Source organism: Dipodomys spectabilis, unplaced genomic scaffold (assembly GCF_019054845.1).
Source record: "Dipodomys spectabilis isolate Male_0828 unplaced genomic scaffold, ASM1905484v1 ptg000060l, whole genome shotgun sequence".
NCBI lineage: Eukaryota > Metazoa > Chordata > Mammalia > Rodentia > Heteromyidae > Dipodomys > Dipodomys spectabilis.
This window is the reverse complement of record NW_024870737.1, coordinates 2,282,149-2,302,176: the sequence shown is the minus strand read 5'-3', so window position 1 is coordinate 2,302,176 and position 20,028 is coordinate 2,282,149.

Here is a 20,028-nt window from a genome sequence, read left to right as displayed (position 1 = left end):
TTTAACATGCTGACAACAGATGAACAGGATAGGCCAGGGCTCTCAGAGCTGGAAAGCAGAAGTTTTATAAAAGCTTCCACCAGGGGCCGCCAAAACTGAGAGGTTAACCAACTCAAAATTCACAACGTAATTTTGTCCTGCATGAGCTTCAAACGAAGTTGCATAGGAATGTCTATTCAGACCAGAAATACTGATATGAGTTAGTAGAAAAGTACACCGTCAGGAAACAGAACCTATTCATCTTGCCGACGTATCAGCTGCAATACAAAGGGATTATAAAAATTAAGAAGCAGGACAAAAGAATGTCAGGTTGGGCACTAGATGTTTGGTGTCAAGACCTTATAGAAGTCAGTCAGGAGAACTCGCAGCCAAAAAGCTGATATCCAGCACTCCAATTTTCATATTTAACCCAAAGATAATTTCTGTAATGAAGACAACTAGGCAGAGTGGCTGAGCTGGCTGGAAGGGCCATCTTCCCATGGCATGTCTGTGCCACACACTCTTACTCTGTTAGACTTCTTTTCTAACAAATGTTGCTATCACCTTGCATTGAAATCAAGTCTCACGTGAATCCTTCACTTGCTAGACACAAGGTCCAAGGTCAAGTTAGGTGACCTACATTTCTGGCCCCAAGAGTTCACTGTCAGTGGGCTGTGACTAGGGCTTTTACCACTTGCATTGCATTTGTCTGAATGAGGGGTACATGTGGTCTCCCCTTTTTCCCCCATTTACTTTGTTCCTCTCTGATATAGGAAGACTGTCTCAGAGTTATCATTACAGAATTACTCAGGGAAGAGACAGGAAGACGGATGCTTAGGGACAAAGGAGGTTCTCATACTTAATGGAATCCCCATATGGCTTGAGTGAAGCCAGGACTTTCGGGTCCCTTTGGCCTGCAGAACATAAACCCAAAGCTTTGTTACAAGCTCTATGCTTGGCAGAGGACACTCTTACCCTCTGACAAGCATAGGGCTCTTAGAGCCCTATCAAGACAAACTTCATTTCCTTCTGCCAGGGAAAGAGTTGTTCATTTCTGAGGTAAAAACCAAAAGGCCAGACAGACTGGAAACACTGCAAGTGCTACACCAGAAACTCTCACCCATCCTGTGCCCTGCTTGGAAACCACACCTTGCATCACCAGAAACTACTCACAAGGTCGTCTGCTCCTTCCCTCGAAGCCACACTATACTCCACTATCAGACACCCAGCCACCTCCCAAACATCTCCCTACAAGCCCTGCCACTCTACACCATAAACTCCACCCCTGTCTGGCTCCTGCCTGGAATTCTGGCCACGCTCCATCGGAAAAATTGACCATAACAATCCTAGTCACTCCTAGCCAGGGCTTTTCCCCTCAAAGCCTGACCTCCAACTAGCCTCTATCTCCAAGCCCGGCTTTGCTTCACCAGAAACCCTTGGGCACCGTATACCTTCCCTGGAAGCCCACATTGTTCCTCCAGAAGATACTCTACCATTTGGTCTCCTCTCTCGAAGCCCCTTACGGATCTACTGGAAACCCCAGACCCTCACCATTCCTTCCCTTGAAGCCTAAGGGAAATCCTGCCACCAGTAGGATTCCTCCTTTGATGCCCTGAAAGCCTCATGCAATCTTGTCACCTCAATCGAACTGTTGCCTGGCTTAAACAGAAACCCGGGCCTTAACTAGTGTAGTACTTCGAGCCCTCCCTGAGCTCTCAAATTCCTGCACCAGACCAGCCTTCTTCCTTCAAGCCCCGCCACTCACACTCTACCCAACCTAAGGACACCTGGCAGGCTTCCCTGGAAACCTAGCCTCTAACCAAACTACCCCCTTGTAGCCTCTTTCTTCGCTCTCAAAGCCACACCCCTAAAAATCCTCCTCCATCTGCTCAGTTCAAGGAAAACACTTCCGCATCCTAGCCACTCCTCCACCGGAAACCCCGCCCCTACCTAGCCTAGTCCCTCCTTGACATATCCTTCCCTGTCTAAGCCCTGCTCCCAACTAGCCTCCTACCCCAAAACCCCACCCTGCTCCACCGGAAACCCCACCCTAACTAGCTCCATCCCTCCTCTCCCCTTCCTTCCTTCTCAAAGCTTAGCACCCAACCACTCTTCTCCCTCAAGGTCCTGCCTTTTTCCAACAGTCATACCTCAAAAAACCTACCTCCCACATAGGTGCTATGCCGGGTTTCACCTGAAGCACTGCCCCCATTTTGCCTCAATTCTCACAGCCCCTCCCTGCTGTACCCTCATCTCACACTCACAGATAGTAGAAAATTTACTAAGCACTATGTACCCCTTCCAACTCAAGATGTGCTGGCTGCAGAGATTCTACCTCTCTCCAACTTCCTGCCTGATTGTTTTCTCCTCTTCCTCCTCCTCTTCTTCCCCTCCCTCCTACTTTTTTATCTTCTTGTTTTTCAGATCCCCTCACTAAAGTTAGTTACCACCAAGGTCCCTGGTGCAAGCCATCTTTGTCCCTCAGCAGTCTCCAACAAATCACTGTGCACAAGTACATATTTACGTCATGGCGTGATTATGTAATGTGCCACTCTGTATACTGGATGCAAAAGTGATTGTGCATCATGGACGATTGGTGTGACTCTGCTCAGGAACCTGCTTAGCTTCTGGTATTGTAATGACTTGTGAGTGAGAAAATTCACAGAGACATGCTTTAAGGTGAAAAAGGAGTTTTATTAGTTGGTCTGCAACCCTGTCCTGGGTTACCTCAGAACAAGGAGCAGATGTAACCTCCAAAGGGGAAAGTTTTTTTTTCCTTTTTCTTCTTTTCCATAGGCCTCTCCACATTCCGCAGACCTCTCCATCTCTCTGAGGGCCTCGCTGATCTCTTTTGGAATGGCCAAGAAGCTGAGTGGTGGGAAGTAGGCAAATCTCTTCTGGTCAGATCTCCCAGAAGAATAAACACACATGGCCAGGGCTAGGAGAAGCAAAATTTTATATCACAAATAATCCACATTCAACGAAAAAGGTGATACTTTGTCACCCGATGAGACTCAGGACCATGAGGTCTGTGAGGAAAGAGGACATTTGGTGGCTGGCATGTACATGGCAGGTGTCTGTGGGAGTTCTGCTGCGATGTGCCAGCAGGTTAGATAGGCCTGCCATTGGATCTGGATATCCTCTTCAACATGTCTTCAGACAAGCAGCATCAGTGACAATGTCAGTTCTAGTGGCAGACAGTGGCAAACAAGGTGCAAGTGGCCTTGGGTAGAGCAGTGGTTGCGTCAACACAGACAGGGAAGAAATAAGGCACATGGAGATGTAGCTTGTTGTGCTGTTTGATGGGAAAATGGGGGCACTACCGGTGGACATGTGTGGGGATCAGCTTATGCCTATGGCATGAAAGGAGCACTCACACATTGCCTTGCTGGCCTTGATTAGACATGTTTATATCTACCAAATGAAACATTTTTTGCCCTTCATTTCTGAAGGGCAAATCTGAAGGTAATGTATTGGTAAGGACCGCTCTTCTGTGGCAGAGAGAAAGACTCTGTCATGTCCCATTTCTAGTGTCTGCTGATTGGCTGGCAGTCATTGGCACATTGTGATCTGTGAAGCATCGTATTCATTTAGCTGTGCCTTCATCTTCTCATAGTAGTTAGCTTGTGTGCATGTCTGTCTCTAAGTTCCACATTTTTACTCAGATGCCAGAAATATTGGATATGGGCCATCCTAATGACTTTGTTTCATGCTATTGCATTGGAAACAGCCTGTATCTCTATATCAGGTCTCACTGTGAGGTACTAGGGGTGCACACTTGGACAGGAATTGTAAGGTGACACGATGTAGCCTCTTACCCTCCCCATTCAAAGGCCAACAGTCAAGAACAAAGTTGGTTCCAAAGGTGGAAGAAAGGTCTGTGTGGCTGCAGGGTTTTGCTGGGGTGAGGAGGAGATGAAATGGTCACATCAAGGGGGATCCCAATGGCTTTCATTAGAAGGGTTGAATTTGTCTCTATTCAATCAAGAAGCATTGGGAGGTTTTTGCAGAGGAGTGACATGATATGTCTCTCCTAGTCCCATGAGCACTGTGACTGTCCTGGAACTGTTACGTTGTAGCAGGCAAGCTCCTAGTTGCAGGGCACAGGAAGATGGAGTGTGCACAGAGTGCTGCTGGCTAAGACAGCAAGCAGCATGGCGTGGGGCTGGGATGCTGGCTGTGGACACACTGGAAATTCTGGGAATCATGCTGGGTGATACAGGTCATGATTAGGAGAAAGAGAGGTGTGAGCTGGATGAGTTGGGGCACATACTTGGGGCAGGCAGTCACCTACTGGTAGAGTTGGAGGGGGGATGTATTTACGGTGGTGATGCATGAGGTCCTACGTCTGTGACACTGATGGGTCCAAGTGGGAATCACACTTGGTCCAAGTCATGAGCTCTGGTTAGACACCAAGGAGGTGTGCCTAGAAGCTCTGGGGTAGGAACCAAGCAGATCTGCGCCTGCAGCCTTTGGGTGCTGAGAGGATGGGTGGGGCTGGTGTAGGACAGGCAGGCAAAGTAGCAGAGCTGAGACTGTCACTCTACTAAATCCAGTGGCTTGGCTGCAATGTCCCAGCTATGAAGGAGGCCCTTTCTCCTCTGTGCTTCCAGGGTCAGTGACCTCTCTCAAATCACTCACTGCCCACTATCCTCCCTATGGCTTTCTCTTTCTGTCTCCTCCTAGGCCATGAGATCCACAGGATGGACCCAAACTATCCCAGCCCCTTGTATTTATCCTACGGTGGAGAAGGGTGTCAAGTAGAAGCTGGGAACTCTTGAGGTCAGTGCGATGTCAGGTGACCTGGGCTAGGTTGAGGAAAGGTGCAGCCCACTGCCTGTGATCCTGAAGGACTGTGATGTGACACTCATCTGTGTTCACACCCAGGGAGTTTCTGGAACGTGAAGTGTGGCTGCTATTATTCCAACAACCTTTTACTGGTTTTGTCTGAAACCCAGTGAAGTGACTGTCATCTCTAAGAATCCACACCTCGGAAGCTCAAGTGGTAGAGTGCTCACCTTAAGCTGAAGAGCTGAGGGACATCACTCAGGCCCAGAGTTCAAGCTCCATGACTGACAAAAAAAAGAATCCCCACCTCCCTCCACCATAGTACCAAGGTTTTTTGGAATGGCCTGTCTCTTGTGAATGAGGAGACAGTAGTGGTCCATTCCTTGCTGGATGGGCAGCTTGCAGGTCCACAGGATCTTGTGAAGAGAAGCCCTCCGATGATATTTCTGGCAGATACTCTGCTTCAAACACCTAAATTGTTAGTGACTCCCCCTACCCAGGTGAGGACCTGGCTCTTTCTGTCTCCTGAACCCAAGCTAGGTCCAGGGTACCAGATCTTCCTGCACTGCCCTCAACCCTGTGGAATCCTCTACTGGCAATGCTGCTGCTCCAACGAATGACATCAAGGGGAAGCAAAGCGGGAAGGGTATATGCCAACGATGCGTGAGCAGTATGGAACGTTCCAAACAACACAGACTCAAGAATATCATTTAATTTGTTTATTATTTGACAGGACATTTTGGGATTCATGTTTATTTAAATAAAAGAATGGGTTCATTTTTAGGACATGTTCATTTTTACTGTTCTTCAATTGTCTAGGAATTCAGATTCTTCCATGTTTCTTGATGTACTCACAGAGGTCACAATTGCAATGTGATTTTATCTTCACTTCCGGCGGCTTGTTTATAATATTCGGAGGCTGATTTGCATACGTCACTGGAGGTGATTCCATCGGCATGGTGAAATTGTACGTGTTCTGTGTAGGAACTTCAAATCTATAATTGGGGGTGCCTGTGTACAAGGGTTGCACTTGCCTTATGCCATAATTCACAGGCATATATTGGATATTTGTAGGTATGCTTGCCCAAACTGGTTGCTGAGGGATTTGTTTTATCAGCGGAGGGGCAGGGAGTATTAATGGCTGCGCAAGTCTGTGTCTTGGGATGTTGGAGACTTCCCTCTGGAAAAATTCATTTCTTGCTCTCTCAGACTTACGAGCATATGGTGAGTCATTTCGGGCCAGTGATAGCTTCATTCTTGGTGCAATTGGCCTCCATGATGAATGTTGTGCAGGTTGCTGGAGTGGAGTTGTTATACATTGCTCTGGAAGAACAGGAATTGCAATACTTCCTGTAGCAATATTCATGAAGATCCTTGGGTTGTATGTTACAGTAGTGTTCGGTAGTGGAGTTGTTATAAACTGTTCTTGAAAAACAGGACTTATAAAGTCTTCTCCTGTAGAAATATTCATGACAATATGTGGATTGTTTGTCTGAGTAGGGTTCTGGAGTGGAGTTGATACATAGTGCTCTTGAAAAACAGGGTTTGGAAGGTCTCCTGTGGAAATATTCATAACAAAGCACGGATCATTTGTCTCAGCAGGGTTCTGGAGTGGCATTGATATACACTGCTTTTGAAAAACAGGGTTCTGGAGCGGAGTTGATATACACTGGCTTTGAAAAATAGGGTTCTGGAGCGGAGTTGATATACACTGCTCTTGAAAAACAGGGTTCTGGAGCGGAGTTGATATACACTGCTCTTGCAAAACAGGGTTCTGGAGCAGAGTTGATATACACTGCTCTTGAAAAACAGGGTTCTGGAGCGGAGTTGATATACCTTGCTTTTGAAATACAGGGTTCTGGAGTGGAGTTGATACATACTGCTCTTGAAAAACAGGGTTCTGGAGTGGAGTAGATATATCCTGCTTTTGAAAAACCGGGTTCTGGAGTGGAGTTGATATATACTGCTCTTGAAACACAGGGTTCTGGAGTAGAGCTGATAAACACTGCTCTTGAAAAACAGGGTTCTGGAGTGGAGTTGATATACACTGCTCTTGAAAAACAGGGTTCTGGAGTGGAGTTGATACATACTGCTCTTGAAAAACAGAGTTTGGAAGGTCTCCTGTGGAAATATTCATAGAAATGCATGGATCGTTTGTCTCAGTATGGTTCTGGTGTGGAGTTGATATACATTGCTCTTGAAAAACATGGTTTTTAACCTCTTCTCCTGTGGCAATATTCATGATGATGCGTGGATCGTTTGTATCAGCAGGGTTCTGGAGTGGAGTTGATACATACTGCTCTTGAAAAACAGGGCTTGGAAGGTCTTGTTCTGTGGAAATACTCATAACAGTGGGTGGATCATTTGTCTCAGCAGGGTTCTGGAGTGGAGTTGATATACAGTGCTCTTGAAAAGCATGGTTTGTAACCTCTTCTCCTGTGGCAATATTCATGACAATGTGTGGATCGTTTCCCTCAACAGAGTTCTGGAGTGGAGTTGATACATACTGCTCTTGAAAAACAGGGTTTGGAAGGTCTTGTTCTGTGGAGATATTCATAATGATGGGTGGGTTGTTTGTCTCAGCAGGGTTCTGGAGTGGAGTTGATATACACTGCTCTTGAAAAACAGGATTTATAAAGTCTTCTGTGGAAATATCTATGAAGATGCTTGAATCAATTGTCTCAGCAGGGTTCTGGAGTGGACTTGATAGACACTGCTCTTGCAGAACAGGGCTTGTAAAGTCTTCTCTTGAAATTTCCATGAGGATGCTTGGATTGTTTGTCTCAACAGGTTTCTGGAGTGGAGTTGGTATACATTCCTCTTGAAGAACATGACTTGTAAGGTCTTCTGTGGAAATATTCGTAATAACACTGGGATCCTTCATCTCAGCATGGCTCTGGAGAGGTGTTGATATACACTGATCTTGAACAACAGGGTTTGTAATGTCTTTTTCTGTGGAAATATCCATGATGATGCTTGGATCATTTGTTTCAGTAGGATTCTTGAGTGGACTTGATATATACTCCTCTTGATGAGCAGGGCTTGTAATGTCTTCTTCTGTGGAAATATTCATGACGATGCTTGGATCATTTGCTTCAGCAGGATCCTTGAGTGGACTTGATACATACTCCTCTTGATGAGCAGGGCTTGTAATGTCTTCCTCTGTGGAAATATTCATGATGATACTTGAATCCTTCGTCTCAGCAGGGTTCTGGAGTGGACTTGCTATATGCTGCTCTTGACGAACAGGAGTAGTAATGTCTTCTTCTGTGGAAATACTCACGACGATGCTTAGATCATTTTTCTCAGCAGGTTTCTGGAGTGGAGTTGATATACACTGCTCTTGAAGCACTGGGTCTGTAAGATTTTCTTCTGTGGAAATATTCATGACGATGCTTGGATCATTTCTTGCAGCATTGGGTTTGTTGTTCATCTGAAACAAAATAAAATATTTCAGCCAGTCTGTGTAAAATATTCTCCACTGCCATCCCTGACCATCGACCATCTTTCAGTAACTAATACCTCCTGGTAGGAGAAAAACAAAGTGGGGGTGACAATGCTCTACAAGAAATGTACTCATTGGGCTGGGAAAGTGGCTCAGTGGTAGAGCGCTTGCCTTGCATGCATGAGGCCCTGGGTTCAATTTCTCACCACCACATAAGCAAAAAGAAAAACGCTGGAAGTGTCACTGTGGCTCAAGTGGTAGAGTGCTAGCCTTGAGCTGAAGAGCTGAAGGGCAGTGCCCAGTCAGGCCCAGAGTTCAGGCCCCACGACCGGACCCTCAAAAAAAAAAGAAATGTACTCATTACCCTACCCATGTAACAGTAACCCTTCCATACAGCACCTTTGCAATAAAATAAAATTTTAAAAAAGGATTGGTTTTGGAAGCAAGCCCTTACACTACCTCATTAAGCTGGGGCCCTATGCACATGGTGTTATCACAGAGAAAGCAAGAAACAGAATAATTGTCTAGCATACCATTGTGTTCTTCCTTGAAGACTGAACTGCAGAGTCATCTGAGGGTGTCTCTCGGAACCTATGGAGGTTAAGTCGACGAATCAGTATCTTCAAGGGATGAGTGTCAGGAAGTGTAGTATCACCTTCTGGGTCATTGATCTCTCGCTCGAAAAGTTCGTCCTCGTTGATCTCACAGTTTGTCACTGGATTCCACCAAATAGAGTTGACCACATCTTCGTTATGCTTCGTTATTTTCAAATCATTCACCCTTCTTTCACGACTGCTAACAAAACAATGGTCTTCATCGTCCCAATGTAGATCCTCTTGGAAAACTAGATCACCAACCAAGGCTTGGCCACCATATCCAGCCATAGTGTCTATTGAATCCATACGAAGATCAGGGATTTCCCATGCTGGCTCATCATCAAAAGGTGGGCTCAACTCAATTTCACATTCCTCTTGTATATACTCATTCTCCATGGTACTACACGAGCACCAAGAGCATTTTGTCCCTAAATATCCTATTAATCACTGTCTTTATAAGACAAAAATGTCTTTAGTTTTAGTAGCTTGCCCACAAAAGACTGTCTACCAAGTTGTAGAATCTAGTCACTAGGGAAACCATCTGCTGACATCAGCATTCTTTTTCTGTGTCATAAACAGGAGTCAGCCAATCCGGACATGGTACCCTGTTCAAATATGGGGAACAGGGAACGGGTGCAGGCTCAAGGTCATGTATTATCTCAAAGGGTACAGAGAAGTCTCTTGTCCAGTGTCTAGCACACCAGGGTCAGAGGGCCTGGTCCTACCTGAGTTGAGAACCCAAGTTTCCATTGCCCCTACCACTCCTGATGATAAGGGGAGGCCTGTTTCTGCCTGCAATGCTTTGATCAAGAAACAGCCCGTAGAGAGTCCAAGTCAGGATATTATTTAGACTACCTAGGACAGGTTGGTTTCTTAGTATGCAGCCCTCTAAGATATCTTGGTCTGAAATTGATTGGTAACACCTCCCATATAGTCTTTGTTTGGTTTCTTCCAAATACTCTTGCTGGTTGCTTTGGTCTGATTACATGGGTCCAAGGCAGGGGTGTATTTTGCTGACAGTTGGTCGGAGTGTACCCATGGTAGTAGAATGCCTATGCATGGGCAGACAGGGAAATTCTTGTTCTTCTGGGATAGTGTTATACCAAGATCTGGAGTACAATGGAAGGACCACAGCCTTGACTGTGCTTTGAGACCCTAACTGACCTCTGCTTGTTTCCAAATCTCGTTTATGTGTAGATCCCCATAGAAATGCCACTGAGTTCCTTTTAATTTCTGAGGTCTAATCTTCATGTTACCTATCGTAGGGCATGACTAATCCAGAAGTGAAATGCACCAGTGTGGATATGAAAAGTGGAGAGCATGTATGGGGAAAAGTCAAAGATCCTAGGGACATTTACCCCCTGCCACAGATGAGGTGTGTGTGTGTGTGTGTGTGTGTGTGTGTGTGTGTGTGTGTGTGTGTGTGTGTGTGTGTGTGTGTGTGCAGTTTTGCAGCTTGAACTCAGGGCCTGAGCATTCTCCCTGAACTTTTATTTCTCAAGGCTAGCATACTACTATTTAAGCCACAGCTCTACTTCAAGCATTTTAGTTGTTAGTTAGAGATAAGAATCTCATGGACATTCCCATCTAGGCTGGCTTCAAACTGCAGTCCTCAGATCTCAGGGTCCTGAGTAGCTAGGATTACCAGTTCACTACTGGTTTTCCTACATGTTCTCGAGTGTCTCATCCTTGGGCCTCATGCTATGAAAAGAGTGGAAATCCAGCCTATACAGAAGGGATGTTGAGGTCCATCCTACTCTCTAGTACCCTTTGCTCTTTCAAATTGTTTGTAAAAAGGGGAGTACAAACTGGCTTTTTTCATCAGCATTTGAAGAAGACCCTCCCTAAGCGCCTTTTTTTTATGGTAGTGTCTTGGCATGTAACACAGGCTGTCCTGAAACATGTGCCCATCCTTCCTCAGTCTTCCTAGTACTTGGACTTCAGTCCTTAACTACCCCACTTGGTTTGACCTATTGTTCATCTGAAGGACTTAAAATGGTGAAGTTGAAAGCAGCCATCCCAGAAGACCATGAGGACCCAGTCACATACAGGAGAAGGAGGTTTATTAGGTTTTTCAGAGGGGCTAACAAGGCCATTTCCCTCATGGAAGAGGAGCAATATGGCACCTGCCCTTATCCAGGGAGACACATCAGGGCTAGAGATAGGAGGTACTCTGCATGTGTAGCTAGGTCTGGGTGGAGAGTGTGAATGCTGACCTATCCCAGAAAAAACTGGTGGGAGCCCCGGGAGAGGTAGGGTGGATTCAGGTGCTCTGGGAAGTGAAGTGGGAGGGGCTCAGGACCTGAGATGGAGGGAATGCTAACATTTCCCCTTTGTTCTTTAATAAGTATGGGTACCAGGCTAGGAATTTGGATTGAGGTCATTTCTTCTGGAGCTACTTCCTGATGTCAAGGGGTAAAGAAGTCATGGGTCCCTGATTTGTCATTCAACCAGGTCCTGTCCAAGAAGTATTTGCTTGCCAAATGGATTGGTAAAGATCCTCATCTTTTCTGTGAAAATAGTTATCTAAAATGCAAGGCACAATTAGTAGAAGGCAAAAAAATGGCTGCTAGTGGACCCAAGAGAGGAATAAGCCAGGGAGGGATTGATTCCCAGAAAGGGCTATCAAAGACCTGAAATTGCCTTCTCCATCTTGGAGACATATTGCATGGTATCTGATTCTCCATATCCTGGATAGGGAAGTAAGACTTTTCCAGCTTTATCTTAGGATCACAGGAGCTTGAGGAGGAGGTAGCAGAAGTATTTAAAGGTACCAGTGCCAGTGAGCATTGTGGTCTTTTCTGCATACTTCTTGCTGGTATGAGAGCATCGAGGAGTCACTGGGGCTGGAGTTTTTAGGGTCCAGGTCTGCACTGGGCAAGGCAGGGCAGTGTAAGTGAAGCTTCCAGTTGCCTGTAGTAATAGGATGGCCTTGACTTGTTCCCAGGTGGTGTCCTGAATGAGGGTTATTATCCTGTTAGAGACTACTGAGGTTTTTGAAAACTCAGTAGGGGAGAGCATAGTGGAGTAATTGAGAATAACCATTCAGAGACTAGGGCTGGATTACAGTGGTTCAGGGTCCAAAAAGAGGCCTTGATAGATGCCTGGATTATAGACTATGTATGGGAGACCCAGGAAGTGGCCAAGGCTAACTGTCCTGAGTCGAAGACTTAACAAACAGCATATAACAAAGGCAAAAATGTAAGTTCCTATCCAGTTAGAAAGTAGACAGAGATGCACATTAGATGGGAAAACTTATTAACTATTTCTCTTGATCTCCCGGCTCTGATTAATTTTGAAAGGGGGAGTGAAAAGTGACTCCATTTAGAATGTGGCATCATCTCCTTTTACTCCTCTCCACAGTTCCTCCTTGTTAAGATTGGCCTCGTCCTGGGGGTCTAGGTACTGGTTGCTGGAATGGCTCATCCCAGTCACTGGGTTTGAACTCAAGACCTGGGCAACTATCCCTGAGCACTCCTGCTTGAGGCTGGTACTCTACCACTTTGAGTCACAGTGCAGCTTCCAGCATTTGGTGGGTTAATTTGAAATAAGAGTCACTTGAGCCATGATTCCAGACTGGCTCTTTGCTGGTTAGTTGAGAGATGGAGTCTCAGAGGGATTTTTCTGCCCAGGCTTGGCTTTGAACTGCAATCTTTAGATCAAAGGAGTGTTTGCCACAAAAACTCTTTTTAAATTTCTAATTAAAGCAACAAGGAGACAAATAGAAATAATTAGAGCTTACCTGTAACTTGTTAAGAATTGACCAACAAATACTTGCCAGAGTTCTGCAATAACAAAACTCAATAGGATGTGATGAATTTTCAAACAGCAACTGATTAACTGAATAAGCCCTTCAGGATTCCTTGGGCTATAGTATAGCCTGTTTAGCACTTTCCTGGCTGTCTGGGGAACCTGATTTCTGGTGACCCTAACAATGCCTAAGTTAACCAAGTTACTTTAACCAAAGCTCACAAGAAGCTATCTTGGCCTACACCTTTTTCACTAGCATAACAATAGAGCCAGCTTTTTCCAGGTCAGGCTGGGTAAGATTTACAAATCTATGTATTACAGTGTCCCACAAGAGTCTTAGTTTTTGCAAATCCAAACCAGTCTCTCACCAGGAGTCAACTGCATGTGATGGAGTCAGGCATGAGTCTCATCTACTTTTACCACGGTGGAGATGGTCCAGATGATGAAGTAGAGTTCCCTCCAGATGACTGTCAGGCCATCGAGGTTGGAATTCCTGGGCAGGGCTGGCCTAGGTGCAGTGGTCCTGCTGGTTTTGCCTGCAAATTTCTTCACCGACTGGTTCAAGAAAAACATTCAACCTAAGGCAAGAACCTGACTTTACACTGGCTTTTGCGGATTGGTGCCCCACTGGTTGAGGCAGTGGCCCCTGGGTAATTTACCAAGGTGACAACTTTGTTAACCAGATATTCTTCCAACAAGGCTACGATTTTCTAGGCAGATATAAGAGGCTTGAGCAGTCTCCACACTGGCACACTCGTTACCACTGTTTCCCATGCTTTTGCCTTTAATTTATCCTGCCTAATTTTTCAAAAAATGACTCTAGTCCCTTGGTCTTAAGGGGAGTTGATGGCCTAAGATCCATCTTCTGTGACTTTTTCAAGCTGACTCAGGGATGCGGACCCTGCCTCGCCAGGGACCTAAAACCTTACCAAGGAGTTGCCAGGATCGGCTGTCATTAGGAGCACATACCAACTTTCCTCCCAATCTCTGTCTTTTACCATATACCTATACCATCTGCTATACATTCAAACCTTTGGGGTTTGTAAGACAAATTTTAGACACATTTGCTTGCACCCAAATCTGATGAGCTTCTTTGTGGTTTGAGTTTAAAACTGCCCATTGTTTTCCTTTGGCCTGCCTCAAGGCCATTAATTGAGACTCCACCCACAGGCAGGCTGGGAAGGGCAGAGCAGGTACCTAGATTAGATACACATGTGAATCCACTACTGTGTGCCAGTCCTTGAAGTAGGGGAGGGAGGAGAAAGCCGGGACAGGGCAATAGACGTGAAGAGGCAGAGGGAAATTCTGAAAGTCCTTGCTGAGGCAGCGGCACTAGAGGCAAGGATACTGCTTGAAAGGATTAAGTGGCGCTGAGAGAAGGCATTAGACTGAAGCCTGGGAGTCAAACAGCCCAAATGAGATAAACTCTCCACATCTCTAGTTACCAACCAAGAATAGCATGTTGATGAGCCCCGCCATGAGGGCTGTAGTGCATACACACATCTTGCAGCCACATCTGGGCAGGAGAAACATTGGGGTTACCATCCAACTCAATGCAAGCCATTTGAAAGACGTGAACCACATATAGTGTTTCAAATTCTCTAATACTACATTTTAGCCAGCTCAAAATAGTATAACAAAATACTACAAGGTGTGTGGTTTAAACCACAGACACTTACGGCTCACAGTCGTGGAGACTGAGAAATCCAAGGTCAAGTGCCACCGATTCTATGAAAGCACCTTTTCCTGGGCTGTGGGTGGTAACCTTTTCCCTGTGCTCATGGAATAGAGAAAGTAAGAGCAAGCATGTACTCCAGCCTCTCCTTCCATCTTTCCCTCCTTCTCTTCCCTTCTCCCTCTCTCTCTCTCTCTTCCTTCCCCTCCTTTCTCCCTCTGTCCTTCTTCCCTCTTTCCCTCCTCCTCTTCCACTCTCTCTGCTCTATTTTTATCTTTTTTTTTCCTTTTGTGGTGGTATTTGGTTTAAACTTAGGGCTTTGGGCTTGCTAGGAAGTTCCTCTGCCATTTAAAGCATGCCTCTAGCCATTTTTGCTTGAGGTTATTTTTTAGATAGGGTTTAATAGTTTTTAATCCTGGGGCTCTTTGGCGATCTTCAGTACCATTCACAGCGTGAGTGAAGTTCTTGGCTGAAGTGCCTGGATTTCTGTGAGATTCTTGTGTCTTTCAGGGTTACAGCTAGTTTACAAAATATGTCCTTACATGTCGGGGAAGCTGGAAGTACTCTTCCTTTGATTTAAAATAAAAAAGGCCTACCATTACACAGTGAAAGTCACTTTCTGTGTCTCCCTTGGATTGTTTTTACTTATTCTCATGCCAATACCTTCTAGCCTGCCAGAGAAGTTATGGATTATTCTGTATTACATTCCCAAGTAATTATATTTTGAAACTACTTCATCATAGTGGCCTTCTGGGGACCCTTTAAGCTACACATTGTTTACAGCCGTGACTCTCAGCTGGAGTTGCACATTCAAATCACTTGAGAACTTCTAATATACTGGTGTCTCCGGCCCTGCTCCAGACTATGAAGTCAGCCACTGGGGCAGGTCCCTGAGCACCCATCTTTCTAGAAGCTCCCCAAGTGATTCTTACATAGTGTATCCATTGAGAAAACAGATATTCAAAATATGCTCTCTTATGAGCTTGGATTTCTGACAGAGAAGATCAGACACCATTCTATTCAAGTGCTCCTTTCTCAAAATTGTCTATGCCTATGTAAAATGTGTATATGTAAACATATGAAAGAACAAACCATAAAGCTAAAAATAAACAATGTAATCTTGTTGGGATAGACAAATAGTTGTCAGAACAGAATGAATGTCATATTGTCTAAGAAGTTAAGGTTTAAGAGAATGGACGTGGTCGGCAATGGAGAGAGGGATAGCGGGTGAATACAGTCATATACTCATGTACACATGTGAAAATGGAACACAATAACAAGGGGAGGGCTGTAGCTGGGATAGACAATGGGGAAGAATGGTGGATGTGCTGACACAAGCAAGGGGCCCTGTGCTCATGAATTGACATGTTGAAACTCCCCTGTTCAACTACTTTAAAAAATAAAATAAATGAATTCTGCTGGTCACAGAATTATGGGCTCAAACCTGTACTCTTAGCTACTCAGGAAGCTGAGATCTGAGGATCACAGTTTGAAACCATCCTGGGTGAGAAAGTCCCCAAATCCCCATGAGACTCCTATCTCTAATTAACCACTCAAAAATTGGAAGTGGCACTCTGGCTCAAAGTGATAGAGCATTAGCCTTAAGCAAATACAGAACAGACCAGCACACACACCCAAAGGCTAAGCCCAGGATCAACAAAAAATAAAAATAAATGAATTTTAAAATACCTTGTTGAGAATTAAAAATTAATTTATGGCAGAGGTGTTCATGATGGGCTACTTGGGGAGGAAGTGAGCTCCTTTTCACTGGTGCTATTTAATAATAAAGTGAGTTAGTCATATGCCAGGGAGTCATCCTGGTTTACTCTGTGTACAGTTTTCTGTACTCTGTGTACAGTGTTCTGTTTGCCTCCCTGCCATGTCTGAAAACTGCTGAAGAACAATATATATTCTTCTGTATCTTGTGTTTAGTAGAATAACTAGCCCATAGGAGACATAGTAAATATCAGACAAACGAATGCACTTAAGTTGAATATCAGTATGTATATGCACATGTATATCTCAATTTATAGTTTAAGCTATCAGCAAGTTGCCTTGCTTGCTGTGATCATGTTTGTATTCCTTAGAACCAATGATTCCTTAGCTATTTGGATGATGAACTCTGTTACTTGATTCTTCAAGCATGGCACTTAGTAAATGTAACTAATTTCTTCTCTATAGATGGAACCTGAAAATGGCCTGTAAGTATGGGCAAGGATTTCTGAATTTATATTTCTAGTGCTAGAAATAGCCCTGGAAGTGGTAGGTAGAGCCCCTGGGGTGACTCAGTACACCAGGTAGCAGATGTCTCCCATGGTTAATGGGAAGCACCGTTTCATCTCAAGCTTGGAGAGAGAATCAATGCATAAGAGGTGTTCTGGAGGCATATTGGGCTTAGGGGCTGGTAGACATATATGAGCTGAAATTTGGGTGGGGGAATGTCAGCCAGTTAGACTGGATAAGGTTTGCAGGAGCAAACAAGGTGTGGTTTGGAGGTAGAGAGATGACCAAAGAAGCAGAGTCGGTGGGTGAAGTTGCAAACAGAATACTTTTAATCTGACATGTCAACCTGAGGTACACTATGCCAAACACAACCATTTCATTTGTCCTCATTCATTAATTCATTCATTCAACATAGCCACATTGAATGCTCACCTTGTGATAGTCACTGCACAGATGTTAAGGGTATCAGTGCAATAAGAACAAAGTTTGTTCTTAAGCATATAAACAATGAACCAAGTTCTACAAACAAAATACAGTGTGATAAAAGATAAAACAAGGTAAGCACAAACAGCCTATGGGAGTTGTGGGAAACATGTGACCGTGTCCAAAATGAAATCTGAAGGATAAACTACGGTGAGCAAGGTGTAGAAGGTGGGTAGCATAACAATCCTTTGTTACTTTATTCAGATTTTTGTTTGTTTAGTGCAACTCCCACAGAGTACTATCCTTTTATAGACAGACATTCCAAATGTAACAAGTCCATCTGCTGTGTTTGCAATGAAGCAGGCATCAGGGGAACCTACAGAGTAACTCTGATCAGTACTATTGAGACTAAACAAAGCTGATCTGATGACAGGCGGGTGGGATTCCTGCCACAGTAGATGTTCTACTTTCTGCATTCATAGGTATGTGACTCAGTCACGTTCAATTATTTAACCAGTTTCATTCTGAGGACATGCGACAAGCACAGTTTTGTTAAAATTTATTTTTAAGGTGAACAGAAGTTTGGCCATGAGTTACCATCAGTCCAGATATCATTTATATGAACATATTCTCCAGGACATCCTTCTCAGAGGCAGCTATCATGGAAGGATAACTTTTCCATGGACGTTAGGAATCTTTGTGACAACCACCTTTTTATTATGATTTTCAAAAGGAAGTTGAAAATTGGTCTCCACTGTCCTTGGCCCTGGGGTTTTTAAATAATATTCATTGCATGTGTCTGATTATAAAAGTATATGTTTTCTGTAAAAAATGCAGAATATTACAAAGAAAATCAAAGTGAGTTATAATTTCAATACAATGATAGCTACGCTACTTCACAACTTTCTTTGTTGGTGGTAGTGGGGCTTGAACTCCAGGCCTGGGTGCTGCCCCTGAGCATTTTTTATTCAAGGTTAATGTTCTACCACCGTGCCACTTGTGGTTTTCTGGTGGTTAATTGGAGATAAAAGACTTGTAGACTTTCTTGCCTAGGCTGACTTTGAAACTTGTTCTTCAGATCTCAGCCTCTTGAGTAGCTAGGATTCCAGGTATGAACTACCAGCATTCAGCCAGTTCACACCTTTTTAATTGAAAATTGGCCACTTTTTTAAATCTTCATTTTAAGCACATTTAAGATTATATACTTCTTTTCTCTTTTTGTTTTCATTAGTTTGGTATTATAGAAATTAAGATCCCATTGTATGCTTCCTTGAAATAACTAAGAGAATGAACTAGAAATTGGCTATTTTCCTTCAGTCTTTCTGTCTTCAGGACAGCATCAGTGGTAATTTATGCCACTATTGTGCTTATTATATATTTTAGGAGATCCCATGGATGTGAGAGCCGCACACACGAGGGGCTTGGTGGAAATATGGACCTTGATGAAACATGGGCTTTAGAGGAAGGAAGCTGGTTGTCCCAAGCTGGAAGTCATCATTTTCCAAACACTGGATGGGGTATGGTCATCTTTGATGTCCCTAATATACATGGAGCTCTTCAACGCATGCAGTTCATTATGCCAGCCGAGGTGCTCCTAGGATATGCCCAGTGTGCTTGCACTTTTCAAAAGCAGCTGGATAGATAGGAAAGGCATAGGCTTTGAAGTTAGATGAACCTAGGTTCAGATTCTGAATTTCCTTCATATAAGCTATGTGGCCTTAAGAAACCCTATGGTTTCCTGGGCTCTAACATGACAGTAAGAATTCCTGTTTCTGCTAGGATCATCCGTTAATGTAGACTTTCATTTTCTTGAGTTCTGTCCCTCACCAGGATGTCAGTCAACATCTTCATCACCTACCATGTGTTGACTATGTTTTCGTTGTGTTCATCTCCTCTGAACATCCATGCAAACATCAAATGAGGGACCAACCATTGCAAACAGTAGGTCAGCTCCCCTTTGCTTCTTTTTCTTTATTTAATTATCTTATCAATACAATATAGCCTTAAAAGGTAGTGAGATTGCTGCTTTCCTAGAGTGGAAAATGCAATGTAATAACCCTGACAAGGAACTGTGGTCCTTTGTTAGGTCCATCCCCCAAACCTGATGGAGATTTACACTAATGGGAAAAATACACCTCCCACTTGTCATTTATTCATCTGCTTGAGACTATTGCTGAGCACCTATTATATGCCACACCCTGAGAATACAAGAAAGAGAGCAAGGTATCACTTACTACTGTAAATATTGGTGAGCTTATCAGCTATTCTTTCTACAGGACAAGTGCAAGTTCAGCTCTGGTTAGAATATAAGTGGTAGAAGGAAGTTGAAGGAAAACTGTCTATAACCCTAGCTCTTGGGAGGTGGAGGCAGGAACATGTTGGATTTGAGGTTATCTGGGTCATGTCGTGGGTGCCAGGGCAGCTTGAGCTACATTGCAAAACTTTGTCTCAAAATTCAAAAGAGAAAAGCTAAAAAAGAAAGAAAGGAAAACTAGTTTTGTACTCACATCTTGACAATAAGCAATGTGTGAGTTTCCAAACCAAATCTGCTTAGCCTGTCGACGTCTAAGCAGATGCCAACTGAACCCCACAATTTAATTAAATCCTGACAGTGCTCAGAGTTAGTGCAGCTCACACACGTTGAGGGCTTAGCTGCCCCTCCCCCTTTAGATGAACTGGATTCCTAGCCTTTCTCTTTCCCTAGAAGTTGGGTTGGGTGTGAAAGAGTTGCATCAAGCTGAAGGTTCCAAATGTCTCAAGTTGATTCTGCTGGCAACCAGCCTCAATTCTGAATCTAAGTAGGGACTTTGAGCTGCCAGTCATCTCATGAGCATAAACTCAGATATGGTGAAAGGAAATGGCTATAAATTAAAAAAAAAAAATACTCCTGTCACCTTCCTCACTTGTGAAATTTCAACGGTTTGAGCGGCTCTATGCCAGAAATCAATGATAAAAACCAAATACTCTTTTTGTTGTTGTTAGTCATGTGAAGTCAGGGCCTGGGCACTGTCCCTGAGATTTTTTGCTTAAGGCTAGTGCTGTACCACTTTGAGCCACATCTCCACTTTCCGTTTTCTGATGATTGATCAGAGATAAGAGTCTCACTGACTTTTCTGCCTGAGTTGTCTTCAAAACTCCGTCCTCAGATC